The following is a 14134-nucleotide window of genomic DNA, read 5'->3' as shown; positions in this document are numbered from 1 at the left end:
ATTAAACAGGAGTAAGAGGGGAGGCATTAGTTTGGAAAAAGTCTTGAATTCTTTGAAAAGAGACCTTTTAGGTCATCTGATCCAAATTTCTCTACCACACAGGAATCCTTTCTATGATATTATAGCAGGAGTAGGTAATCCAGCCTCTCCTTTAATGTTCCAGAGTTGTGGAATTTAGCCATTTTCATTTTGAAAGCAGCACTGAGCTATTGTTAGGTAGGCTTTCCTTCTTTCAGCTTCCACACAGAATATGCTTAATCCATCTTCTGCATTTTCTTAAAGTATATGATGATTGGATAAGCCTTTGTCTTTGTCCATGCTGCTATCCCTATCTGAACTAGCCTTTGTTCTTCCTCTCATTTTATCAAGATTCCATTCTTTCACAGTATGCATAACACAAGCCCTTCTCTTTAAAATTTTCCTTGAGTTTTCTAATTTCTAATTTCACATTATTTTTCCTTCTATCATATTTATGACACATTTTTATGGAATTTCAAAATTATCTGAACAACCCTGGGAGTTAGCTATGTGTCATTATTATAATTCCATTTTACAGATGAAAGAATTGAGGCTCAAATCATAGAACTAGAAAATGGCAGAATCTAATCTAGATCTCTGCTTTTCCTAAGCAATAATACCCTAAGTGCCTTAGGATTAATGACTCTTAGTCAATTGCTCTGTTTCTATTCATTCTTCTCAAGTGCTAGGAACCTTGTTGACCTCAGTGTCAAAAAATATTTAATGAACAATTGATTGAAAGGAGGAAAAAGAATAAGACTCCTCTGAGAAAATTTGAATCTCAGTTTTGAATGTTTCTTCTCCAAAAGTTTCTCAACAATTTTTGTAAAGCCAGTTTAATAAGACAAAGAACAAAAGCATTCTGAACGAGTACCTGGATTTATGCTGGCATGCAGCAGAAAAAGCACCCAGCTATCTGGAGAGTCCATATAGGCTAACTACTAGGGTAAAATATATTTTGGTTTTGGTACCTTCCATTACCTTTATATCTCAGAATGTCCCATTAAGATTCCAAGGTGGGCCGTTTATCCTTTTTAGAGAGCACACTGTGGCTTCTGATTATTTCTCATGATTGCTATTGTGTTACACACTTAAATTAAATTAAATGTTCTATGTTGAATGTTATATGCATAAAAGGAATATTTATTTTAATATTAAATACAGATAAGGCATCCCCGGGGGATTATTTTCTAGCATGTTGGCAGAATTTAATTGCATGGTTTTTCTCTCAGGTTCTTCCAGGACATTGCATGTAACAATATTTCCTTTTGAGTAACAAAGAGTTTTGTTGGCTTATTTATTTTTCTTTTAATTTGAAGTGCTCAGTCATTACATTCAGGCTTAATTAATACAGACAGTGACATAGCAAACATGAAGATGCCCTAGATTTTCTATCAGAATTACATTTGGGGTTACATGAATGAGGTAGTTAGATTTTTAGAGCTCTTCAGAACCTGTTCAGACCTTCTCTGAGAGTTCTTCAAATTTGTGGGTTTACTAACTTTAAAAACATATCTACCTCTTGTCTCCTTTACCTCTTTTCACTAAGCTCTCGAGAAAGGTTCTGACCAAAAAAATAAAATAAAATAAAATGTAAACCCTTTCTAACAACTGAACTGGAAAATTAGAAAATGCATACTCCTCAAGCTTTTGCAGCCACAGAATTGTCCCCATTCCTTAAATGATGACATGTTGGAGAGTCAGAGAAACCAAGAGGAAAGATTTCTTAAGACAAAAAAGGCACCAAGACTCTAGGAATAGGGCAAGGAAGTTGTGTGGGGTATTTTTGAGCAGGAAAGTTACTTGGGCCCTTTTCCCCATTTCCTTGTCTGGAAAATCAAGATGATAGTTCACCTCACTCTTAATATGATACCACAGTAGTTATTACATAGTTTTGTTATTAGCAACTTACTCTGTAGTCTCTGGATCAAGAGATGTTAACAGCATGAGAAAAAATTTCTGGTGATATGTTGTCTGAGCTGGATTTGAACTCAGGTTTTCCTGATTCCATGCCCAGTGCTCTATCTATTGTACTACCTAGCTGCCCTTAGTAGACCTAGGGGATGCAAAGCCAAAAATTAAAATGGCCTCTGGCTAGTTTCCATGCCAAGTAAAGTAGTTTGCAATTTGTTTAGTGATATGACCAAGCACATACCTTAAGGAATATTAATTTGGTTGCTACATGGAGGATGGATTGAGAAGAGAACATGAGCCAGTCTGATTGTTTGACAGTGTCAACTAGCTATCTGACAAATGAAGCAGCTGTCATTCAACTAAGGGTATAAAGGATGTGCGCAAAAAAGCAGAAAACATGCTCAGAGCACATGGAAAAAATAACAAGGAATATAAGGAATGTCTTTTATAAGTAGCCACTGAGGTTAGCTCAGAAGGAACAGCAGAATGAATTCAAGGGGTGGAAAAGATGGAGATCATTTCAGACATTTAAGACAGGTTGTACAAGGCAAAAAGGTAAGGAATGTTTGGAATATCATATACAGCAAGTAGAATCTTAATCATTTAAGCTGAAATGCTACCATGTGGGAGTCAGTAACTTGAAATAATCTATACCCAAGACCTCACTGAGCTTAAATGCCTAGCAAAATAGTTTGCAGTTTACTCTAGAGTCAAAAAGGAGACTTTGAAGCTTATCCAGAGAAGTGATATGACCAAGCATGTACATTAAGGAATACTAACTTGGCAGCTACATGGAGGACAGATTGGAGAGAGGAGAGGATGATTCAGACTGGTAGTGTGATTGTGTTGAACAGCTCTCTGACAGTATTAGTACTATGTTAACATAGTCAAGAAAATTGCTTAGATAAACCCACTGTGGGACCATCATTTGTGTTTCTGCTATATCCATGTAGCTCATGATATCATTGGTCCTCTTCTTCAAGAATGAAGCACAAACAAGGTCTGTGAACCTAGCCCTGAATCATTGAATGACTTTTGCCTCAGACAAAATAAGACTGGGAAAAACCTTAGTTTAAAAAGGCCACCATTGCAGTCTGCACCATCACCAGTTATTTTGGCTTTTGTCTTGTCACTGCATTCTAATGACTCTGCAGAAGAGAGGGAGACTGATGACTGTGCATGGTCTCATGTAAATCCAATTCACAGGCAAGTCAAGATATTACCCTCATGATGTCATTGGTCTTGTTCAAGAATGAAGGATGAACAGCAACAAACAGTACATTGTTTTGTGTTTTAGGAAAGGGATAGGAATTGGACCTGTGATTTCATTGGTATTGGTAACTCAGGTGTGGAAACACTAGATATCAAAGCAAGTGGACATATTCTTTATAATTTTGATCTTATCTTACCTTGGTGGTTTGAGAACCATTCCATCCCTTTATGACAGTATGATATGTATGTGTGTGTGTGTGTGTGTGTATGTATATATGTGTTTATATATATATATAAATGGTTTGTCCCATGATTCCCCCCTTGTATGTGGGGATTTAGCCCTTAGGAAAATTTGAGCACCCCTATGGTACTTAGTATGTGTTCTCTGACAACCAGGATAATGATTGTCCCAAGGGGCTAGTTTAGAAAGAATTCCAATCCCTTTCTGACCTTCAGGCCATCGTTATGAGTGTTGTTAGAATCTACTTGGAGTGAACTATAAGAGGGGCAATTATAACCCTTGATTATGAAGGAAAGTAACAGTGATTGCTACTGCAGCTGAAACAAATAGAAATCATCGTGTTAATAACTGCAATTGTTTTCTTCCTCCTTTCTATGCCTCGGTTCACAAAATACCTTATTAAATCTGGAGAATAAAAATGCGCCTGGGGTAATGGTTTATTATTAGAATAAATAAGAAGGAATGTTTTCCCACCTTGCAAAGTTCTTTGATCCAAAGACATTTTGTGGCTTTCTTGCAAGATGCTTCTAAGTGCCAGGACCTCAGCCTTTTGAGATCAGGAGCTCCCCAGATGGTTGCCTTTATCTTTAGGGTCAACTTTGAGTCTGAAATTAAAAACTCTAAGGAAAAAAGGCTTTCCAGTAAACTAATACAAGGATATTTTGAAGAGGAGACTGAGTAAAACCTTGTCACCTGCTATGTTTGGTTGTCAACTCGGAAGTCCTCATCTGCTAGGAATTTTATCTGTATATCTGGTATGATTTGCAGGCTTGACTCAGACTGGTATTCTATTGATTTAAGTTAAAATATGATTTACATAAGTTATCCTACAGTTTACAAATAAAAGTTTGCTTAACTATAACTTAGCAAGGATGTTAAATAGAGATGGTCATCCTTGCATCTAAATGGAAAGTAGTCAGGTTAGCAGCATTTTGTCTAGAAGCTACCAGGAAGCTGCATCAAGAAAATCACAATTTAGCCATGGAGACAATCAATTTCCTGGGACAGCCTTATCACTTTTTAGGGAATAGTCAGCCAAATCTAGGTGTTAGTGGGAAGGGAAGTGCTGGTAGAAAAGGATTCTTACCTTCTTAGCTTCCTGATCTCAAACTGGAGAAACTTAGTTTCTTCTTAATGGAATATTTAATAAATGGGTGTATGACAATATAAGTGTAAAGAACATTTTGTCCAAAGAAAACAGTCCTTTACCAGCTATTATTTGAGGTTTACTAAAGTTCCTCTGGCATACTGACCTCTGACATCACCTTTAATCATATAACCAGCCTTTGCACATCCCCAGTGGCTTAGACCTGGGAGCAGTGATCCTTTTGCTGTAAGAATCATGATCATCAAATGTTACAATTTTTGAAAGAAAGGGGAAAAAAACAAAAATGAGATCACTGAATTCTGTTCATTGTTCACATACAACACAACAAAGGTCATTTAGTGCTAAGAAAACTAAGTATTTCAAGATTGCAGGACATGCTCAAAATGTATCTCTAAGGACCCTAAGCCATAAATTAAATATGTTATGGCTTTTAGCCCTTGGGTTTATCTGTACAGGTTTACATATAGCAAATCCATTATTTATATTTTCCACTAAGTGCTTAGCATTGCCAAGTTCTTCCCCTTTCAGCCTCCCCCTTAAGCTGGCACATTTACAAAATGAGTCCAAATTTTAACAGCAGATCCAATCCTATCTGAGGTTAAAATGGAAATGTCAGCAGAGAGCTGTGCAAATTTCCCCAGCTGTTCTAGAAAGTATGTCCTCTTAATTTATACAGCATGAACAAGAATTGAGTTAATTAATCATACCTGAGGTTGACTCACTGTTATGAATCCTTATTTTTATTTTTCAATTATTTCTCATTCTGTTCTTTGAACATTAACTACTTAACACTTCATGATGAAATCAGTATTTGCCACTATGGTTTAACTACCACATGTTGGTTTAGAAAGAGTTTGATTCCAAGCCACAGACATACTGATTTCCCCATTGCTTTAATACGTTTAGCATAGGCAATTTCATCATTTTGAGCACCCCTTCCCTAGCAATGTGGATAGTTATAGCTCCATACTTTTAGTTGACTATTTTGATAAGTACTTGTGGACAAGACAATTCATCACAATTAGTAGCTAGTCTTCTGAGAATGTGTCTATCCACACTTAGGTGAACCTTGATCAACAAATAGTTTTTTGCTGTACCTAAAATTAAAATTAAAAAATATTTAATATTAAAATTGACCAATGGGAGTTACCAGATTTTGGTGATTATGACTACTCCACAGAGTCTAGAGTTAAAGCTTTGCCACATATGATGTGGAATAGTAATTGTAATAATAATAATAGCTAATATTCATGTAGTGAGTGTTTACTATGTGTTAGGCAGTTGTTTTATAATTATTAGATCATTTGATCCTCACAACAACCTGTCAGGGTTATTATCATCTCTGTTTTATAGTAAAGGAAACTAAAGCAAACAAGTAAAATAACTTGCTCAGTCACAACTAACAAGTATCTGGGGCCAAATGAACTCAGATCTTCTGCCTCCAAGCTCTATCCACTACATCTTTTAGTTGCCCCTAAAATAGAGTTTTAGTGGAAATGGAATGGAAATCACAGCCTACGCATAGTGTCCCTAAGTTTACATGTGATTTCTTGCCTCTTTTCCTTTGTTCTGGCTACCCCCCCATGTTTAAAATATACTTCCTTCTCCTGCTCCTCTCTCTGCTTCTTAGAATCCCCAAGTTCAGGAAGGTTCAGAATCACATTAATTTTGAACAGTATTACATGCAATCCACTCTACCAAACACTTTTTAAGTACCTACAGTATGAAAGGCACAGTATACTGTCTGGAGACTCAAGGACAAAATGAAAACAATTCCTCCCTTCAAGAAACTTTCCATTTGCACTTGGGGGAAAGGGAAGGGTTACATAATACAAGAATATAAGTATGCATTTGTTTGATAATTTGAGAAGACTTTTAGAAATTGATCACAAATGAAATGAGCAGAACCTGGAGAACAATTTATACAATAACACCATAAAGACAAACAATTTTAAAAGCTATAAGAACTATGATCAATATAATGATTATCTATGATTTGAAAAGAATGATGCTGAAACATACTAATCTACCTCTAGAGAAAAAAGTGATGAATTTAGAGTACAAAATGAGACGTATATTTTTGTATCTAGCCAGGAATTGAATTGTTTTACTTGACTATACATATCTGTTACAAGGAATTTAGAAGTTTTTTTTTTTTGTTTGTTTGTTTTTGTTTTTTTTTTTTCCCCCTAATGGCATGGGTAATAGGAGGGAGATAAAATATGTTTGTTTTTGTTTCTTGAAAACCAGTTTAAAAAATAGAGCAATTGATGAGGTACACAACAGCTATGTTCTTCTGTGTATGCTTTCCAATAAAGTTACTTTATTGTTAGTTTTTCTCTGTGGTTTCATTTTGCTACAAGAGAACTCTCATGGAGATAGGGTGATATGGAAATGTGATACAAAAACAAAACACACATCAATAAACTTTATATATATATATATAATCTATTAATGTGGTTATATATAATGATGTTTTGTGTGTGTGGAGAGAGAGAGAGAGAGAGAGAGAGAGAGAGAGAGAGAGAGAGAGAGAGAGATGGAGAGAAAGTATTAGACAAACATGTATAGGCAAGGAGAAAATACTATTAAAAGGAATCAGGAAAAGTTTCACTCAGGAAATGTAATAGGAGCTAAATCTTGAAAGAAAACTCTACATTCTGTGAAACAAAGATCAAAATGAAATGGTTTTGCACTATAGGGGGAGATAGTCTATAATAAAAAGGAAGCAGGAGATAAAGAATTTAGATGTTGAAACCCATCAAACAGGCCAGTTTGCTTGGCATATAAATTTGATAGAGTATGGCTCTTGAAGGCAAGAATTGTTTTACTTTTGTCCTCCTATCTCCAGCTTCTGTCATACTCTTGGAATGTTCTCAGTAGTGAATAAATGCTTCCTGATTGACTGAATGTAAAATGCATGAAGGGAGTAAGAGCCAGACTGGAGCCAGATTGGATAGGGCTTTAAATACCAAACTAAAGAGTTTGTATTTTATCCTAGAGGCAAGATAGAGTCACTGGAGCATCTTGAATAGGGGAGTATTATAGTCAGTCTTTAGAAAGATTATTTCAGTAGCTAAGGGAAGAGATAGAAAACCATGAGTTGAATTGAGGAAGCCAATTCAGTAATCAGGATGTGAAGTACAGCAGGACTTCTTAAACTTTTTGCACTGATGAGAAATTTTTATATGATCCCAAGTATATAAATCTATAAAATAGATATATAAATCAAACATTTACTGATAATAAATCATAATTTCATGACCCTCTCATTCAGTTGTGAGACCCCATATGGGGTCACTACTCCCGAGTTAAGAAGCTGGGAACCAGAGGGTCAAGTATTTAAGTAGAGAGGAGGATACTGGTATGAGAGATGTAATAGTTTTCCTCATCCTCTTGGGGACATTTCTGTATTAATCATATGGTCTTACTTTTTCTTTTTCAGCAGAAGCTGTGTATGAGCCATAGAGGCATGAACCAAATTAATGCCTCTTTTTCAGTTTCTCTGTTTGTCTTGTCTCTGTCTCTGTTTCTCTGTGTGTATGTGTGTGTGTGTGTGTATGTATGTCTCTGTGCGTGTGTCTCTGTATCTCTCTGTGTCTTTGTCTCTCTCTGTTTCTCTCTGTGTCTCTGTTTCTGTGTGTGTGTGTGTGTGTGTGTCTATCTCTGTGTATCTCTTTCTCTCTTTAAAAATTCTAGGAGAAAAACTACTTATCTATACTACGATCACAAAATCAAGATTAGTCTATTTTGAAAAGGAATGGTGTCTCTATCCTTTGCAAATATGTACCTCTGGAACTTTTTTTTAAAAAGGTGGAGATAAGGAAAAACTTGAACTAGATACTCTGTCCAGTAGATTGGCATATGGGGAATTTAATTTGGTGATCATCTAATCTTATGAAAAACATCATGTGTGTGTGGAGGGATGGATGAGTTTGTAGTTATTCACAGGAAAAAAGTCAACAAGGGCTTTTTGAACCATTGATCTTCAGATCTAAACTCATAGTAAATCTGAGGGCAAGATTTGTCCTCTGTCCTGGAAATGCAGATGATCTCAGAGTTCACTGTATCATCAAAGTTCTCAAAACAAAATGCAGTACTGATATTTGGCATAATTGTATTCAGTTTCCTTGATGTTAGTGACATTTAACTCTCTAAAATTAAAGAATTGAAAAAACCTCAGGATTAAGACAAAAAATTATGTAAGACAAAATAATTCATATAACATATTTGAAGAAATTTATCAGGGCAAATGGTGTAGTTGAATTGAATGGAAGTATTGATCTTAATCCTTTAAAGAAATCCTTGTGTTTTCAGCCTCATTATTTCTGAAGAATTTATAATGGGCATTAAAAAAAAAGACTGTTGAGAAATGGGCTCTGTCACTTCAACTCATCATTTATTTTGGCCTGAACTCTTTGACAGAGGCATCATGACATCAAAAAGAACTGGCTTCAAATTCTACCTGCAATATTCATAATGGCTTTGTCACCTGGGCAAGTAACAATCTCTAATATAAGTATATAAAAATACATAAAAGTTCAAAAAATAAATAGACAGTACATTTTTGGCTGGAGAGAACCAGAAAAGGTCTCATGTATTAATAGTGGGGTATCATAAATAAGAATATTGATTTAATTGTTAGTGTTCTCTCCTTGCCCTATATTTGTCTCACTGGCTGTTTTCTCTGTGTATATGTATGTATGCACATTTACAAACATATATATAGAAAGAGGTAATATTTTAAAAATCAACCTATTATATGTAAACACATCAACACTTAACAATACGTAAATATATCCTACAATTCCAGGCAACCCTCTTAGTATTCTAAGCTATAGATGACTTGATGACCTCCATTTATAAAGGGAATGACCATGAAAATTCTCTACACCAAATAAATCAGAGATCAAGATCTGTTTCCTTGATTTAATTATGGGTTGAGATCCTCTTAATGCCTTTTCTCCAAAGAAGTCATTGTTATTGCCATAAGAGATGGAATTTCCAAATCTACAACCTCAACAATCTTAAAGTAGGGCAGAATAGAAGAGAGCCAAATCAGACAGTTCAGAGTAGAAAGAGCTACTATAAGAGGAAATAAGATTTAGCGGAAGAACAGAATTGTGAGTCAATGAAGGATCCAGCAGTCTTATGGGCTAGATGAGGATGGGAGGTGAGGAAGAAAAACGCTCTCCTATTAAACATCATGTTCAACCAACAGAGCGAAGTATATCACATTGAAGTTCATTGCTTCAATTTCTAACCTTTCCTAAGTGCTTACTTGGCAGAGCATTGCCTAGTGCAGTATTTGTGTCTCTGAGAGCAACTTAAAGGAGCAGCGACAGACATCTCTACTACATCCCCCACTCACCCCCCTCCCCACACATGCTTCTCTCCTACTCTTAGGCAATAAATTATATTGGTCATGTGAATTACTACCTTAAAGCTTGAGAGGGAAGGTCATTCTTTTTGCTTCTAGATAAAATGAAGCCGCATTTAGCAACATATGCCTTAAAGTACTTTTAAAGCATATTTTAATATGTTATGCAGATTATAAGTTAGATTTGTAACTGAAAGGAATATTGAGGGTCATCTGGTACAACCTCCTTACTTTACAGCTGAGGAAACTGAGGACCAGAGAATTTATATGGCTTGCCCTTGGTCATACAATCACGGGGTATCAAAGGTAAGCTTTGAATGTAAGGCTTCCTGACTCCAACACCAGCCCAGTCCTTTATCCACCCATACCAAACCATTTTTTTAATGTCTCATGATGTCAAAGGTAGAATTTAAGCTCAGCTCTTCTTATTTTCAAGCTGTGTGTGTGTGTGTGTGTGTGTGTGTGTGTGTGTTTAATTTCATTGTCCTGTCTTCCATTTTGTGAATTTATTTTGACAATAGATCTACTTTTATAAAAAGAATTGCCCTCCTTAGTAGTAGAAATGAAGTTAAGACTCCTTGTCTTCTGGGTTCCTCTTATCATAATTGATGGGGAAAACCCATTTAAGAGTTTAGTTCTGAAAATAACTAACTTTCTAGTTGAAATATCACCTCCAATCTCTTCCCATTCGAAAATTTAAGTCAGTCCCTGGTTATTGGTAGCCCAACTTTGGCCTCATCTTATTTAATTCTAGTCATGACCACCACCCAAGCACTCCCAGAACATTTCCAGCTATGGTAATGTAGCCCTCTCCCCAACCTCTTCCTGTCAACTTTTCTTTATGTTTTCTCTGCCTATTGGAGTACAAATTCCTTGAGGGTAGAAACTATCTTTTGTTTGTATTCCCTAGGCTTAGCACCATGCCTTGTATGTTGTAGGCATTATATACATGTTCCCTTGCCTTGCCTTCTCTTCCCTTCCCTTCCCTTCTCTTTCTCCATTAGAATGTAATCTTCATAAAAGAAGAAGTATTTCTACAGGGCTTTTATTTGTATTCCCAGGATTTAATATTGTGCTCAAAACATACTAAAAACTTAATGTTGTATCTATGAATCCCCAATGTTAATACATGAGACCTTTTTCTGATTCTCTCCATACGCAAAAAAATACGGTGTATTATATTTTGTTATATATTTATTTATTTTACATACTTGCATTGTTATACATTGTCTTCCTTGCTAAAGAATAAGGTTCTTGAAGGTAAAAACCTTCATTTTTATCTTTAGCATCGCTGCTTAACACAATGCCTAGCACACAGTGGGTGTTTAATAACTATCGATTGCTTGAATGCTTAGGAAAGGTAAACTAGAAACAAGATAGGCCATAATACATGGCCTACAACTAATACTTAGTTCATGAGTTAATAATTTTTTTGAAAATCGTGTGTTGTAATACATTGTTGGTGGAGTTGTGAAATGATCCAACCATTCTGGAGAGCAATCTGGAACTATGCCCAAATGGCTATAAAACTGTGTGTACCCTTTGACCCAGCAATGCTATTATTAAGTCTATATCCCAAGGAAATCATAAAGGAAGGAAAAGGACCCTTTGTGTAAAATGTTTGTAGCAGCTCTTTTGTGTTGGCAAAGAACTGGAAAATGAGTGAATGCCCATCTATTGGGGAGTGGCTGAACAAGTTGTGATATATGAAGGGAATGAAATATTATTGTTCTATAAAAAAATGATGAGCAAGCTGATCATAGAAAGGTCTGGAAAGATTTACATCAACTGATGCTGAGTGACACAAGAAGAAGCAGGAATACATTATACATAATAACCGCAAGAATATGCAATGATCAACTATGAAAGGCTTGGTTCTTCTCAGTAGTTCAGTGATCCAAAGCAATCCCAATAAATTTTGGATAGAAAATGCTATCCACATCCAGAAAAAAAAAACTAAGGAGAATGAATATAAATGAACACATGCTATGTTTACTTCTTTTTTCTATTTTTTTATCTTCCTAATTTTTTTCCTTTTTGCTCTGATTTTTCTCTCCCAAAATGATTCATAAAACAATGTGTATTAAAAATAAATTAATATTTCTAATACAAAGAAAAATAAATCCCACCTTTAATACTTCTTTGTGCTTTAAAATAAAAATAAATAAAAAATGGTGTGTCATAATGCTATAGCCTATTTCTCTGGTGAGTGTAGAATGTATTATGAGCATATAACTCTCATCAGTGGCAAGATTACCTAAATCTAAATTCCAGTTTGCACATGCTCTCTCTCCTCTACCTCCTCCTCCTCCTCCTCTTTCTCTTTCTCTTCTTCCTCCTCCTCCTCCTCTTCCTTCTCCTCCTCTTCCTCCTTCTTCTTCTTCTTCTTCTTCTTCTTCTTCTTCTTCTTCTTCTTCTTTTTCTCTCTCTTCTCTCTCTCTCTCTCTCTCTCTTTCAGAAACCTCTTTTACTCACTCTGTCTCACTCTTGTTCTCTCTATTTATCTCTGTCTTTCTCTGATTCTTTCTGTGTCTCTGTCTTCTTTTTCTCTTTCTCTCTGTCTTTATTTCTCTTTCTCTCTGATTCTTTTTGTCTCTATCTCTCTCTTTTTCTTTGTCTCTCTCTCTCTCTGTGTATGTGTTTTTATCTCTCTCTCTCTAATTCTCTCTCTCTCTCTCTTTCTCTCTCTCTCTCTCTGTTTTTCTGCCTCTCTGTCTCCAATCCTATCCCCCATCCCCCACAAGTGGGTTATTATTCTTATTTATTTCAATGGGTCACAGCTCATCTGAAAGTCATGGCACTGACAGGTAATGCTTCTTACAGAAAAAAGTGGAGGAAGGACATGTAAAGAATCAAACTAGCTTTACAGTTTTCAAGCTAAAAGGGACCTTAGGGATTACCCCCCCCCTCATGTTTTATTTTGTTATTATTTTTTCCCGATGAGGAAACTGCAATTTAGAGATACCAAATGACATGTTCAAGGTCACGTATATAGTATGTAAGAAAGAATATTTTAGATCACATCCTACTTTTTTTTCCCCTGAACTACTTAATATCATCCTTCATGCCAGCTCTCAACTTGTGTAATTTATGTTGCCATCTTGTTATGTAATGTGTGCTCTCGGTGAAATGAATGGATCAAACTTAATCTTGAAGTCATGTTAGCAAGAGTTGTCTGGCATATGGAAAACAGCAGAATATGGATAAAAGACTAGGGGTTCTAGTCCAGTCTTTTTACTTGAATTTACTCTAGTAAGACAAATCACATTGTCTCTCTGAAATTCAGTTTCTTCATCTGTAAATCAAGGGTTTTGAAACATATCATGCCTAAGGTTCTTTCTAGGCCTAATTGACTATGACTCTCTCCTATCATCCTGAAATCCTCTATGTATATATGACTTAGATTATTTGCTATTGGAGAAGAAGTGGTCTGTATCTTTGATTTCAACAATGTGCTTCAGAAATCCTTCTGCCAAAGGAATCAACAATTTATCCACGTTGATTCATTTTATAGAATTATAAGGGAAGAAAGGGAATTGAGAGATTTAGTCACTTATATTAGTCACACTGCTAATATCTGTCAGAAATGGCATTTGAAATCAGGGCTTCTTGGGTCCTTCTTTTCCCCTACTAGATACTACTTTTCAAGTTTTAGTCATTGCCATAGAGGGTCAAAGGCAGAAGCAGAATAGTGATAATGCCCTGTGACTGCCCTTCATTTTGACATGAAGAAAGTGGTTTTCTCAATGTTTATTCCCAAGCCATTTTGATAATACAAAGCTGCTGTTGGCTATTAGACTCCAATTGACCTGACTTGAATTCTCCTTATTATCTCTACTCTCATTTTCATTTTTTACCCTTATTCGAGAAGACTTTACAATGACTAGAGGCTGCTTTGAGAGAGCATTTGGATCTGATGCTTTCACAAATGTGAATCTTTGCAAGTTGGTGGCATGTCATGCTATTTAACTTAATTTACTATTTTTTTCCTAAAAGGAAATTGAAAAGAAACGAATCGGGGAAGAAAATTGTTCTGCCCGGGTTGTGTTTGTGGGTTCCACTGCTTCAGAGGATATACCACTGGATTGTTTCCTTCTATAGGCTGTGACTGGGCTTAGGAGAAGGTTGCCTTGACCTCTTGAGTAGTAAGAAAGGATTTGATTATTATACAGAAGAATGCTTTTTGCTCACACTTCTCAGGTTGCTTCTTGCTTGTCCTTTGCCCCTTGGGTCTCTTTCAGATTGTGAAATCATTTCAATT

The 14134-nt window shown here is 35.8% G+C and overlaps 1 protein-coding gene across 27 annotated transcripts in view; it reads left to right on the top strand.

Annotated features, from left to right (window-relative positions):
• Positions 1–14134, top strand: part of RBFOX1 (RNA binding fox-1 homolog 1) — a 1699751-nt gene that overhangs the window by 1032319 nt on the left and 653298 nt on the right. The window lies entirely within an intron of this gene.

The sequence above is a fragment of the Antechinus flavipes genome, chromosome 1, assembly GCF_016432865.1.
Source record: "Antechinus flavipes isolate AdamAnt ecotype Samford, QLD, Australia chromosome 1, AdamAnt_v2, whole genome shotgun sequence".
Classification (NCBI taxonomy): domain Eukaryota; kingdom Metazoa; phylum Chordata; class Mammalia; order Dasyuromorphia; family Dasyuridae; genus Antechinus; species Antechinus flavipes.
Note: the sequence above shows the minus strand (reverse complement) of the source record. Positions and strands in the feature narration are given on the sequence as shown.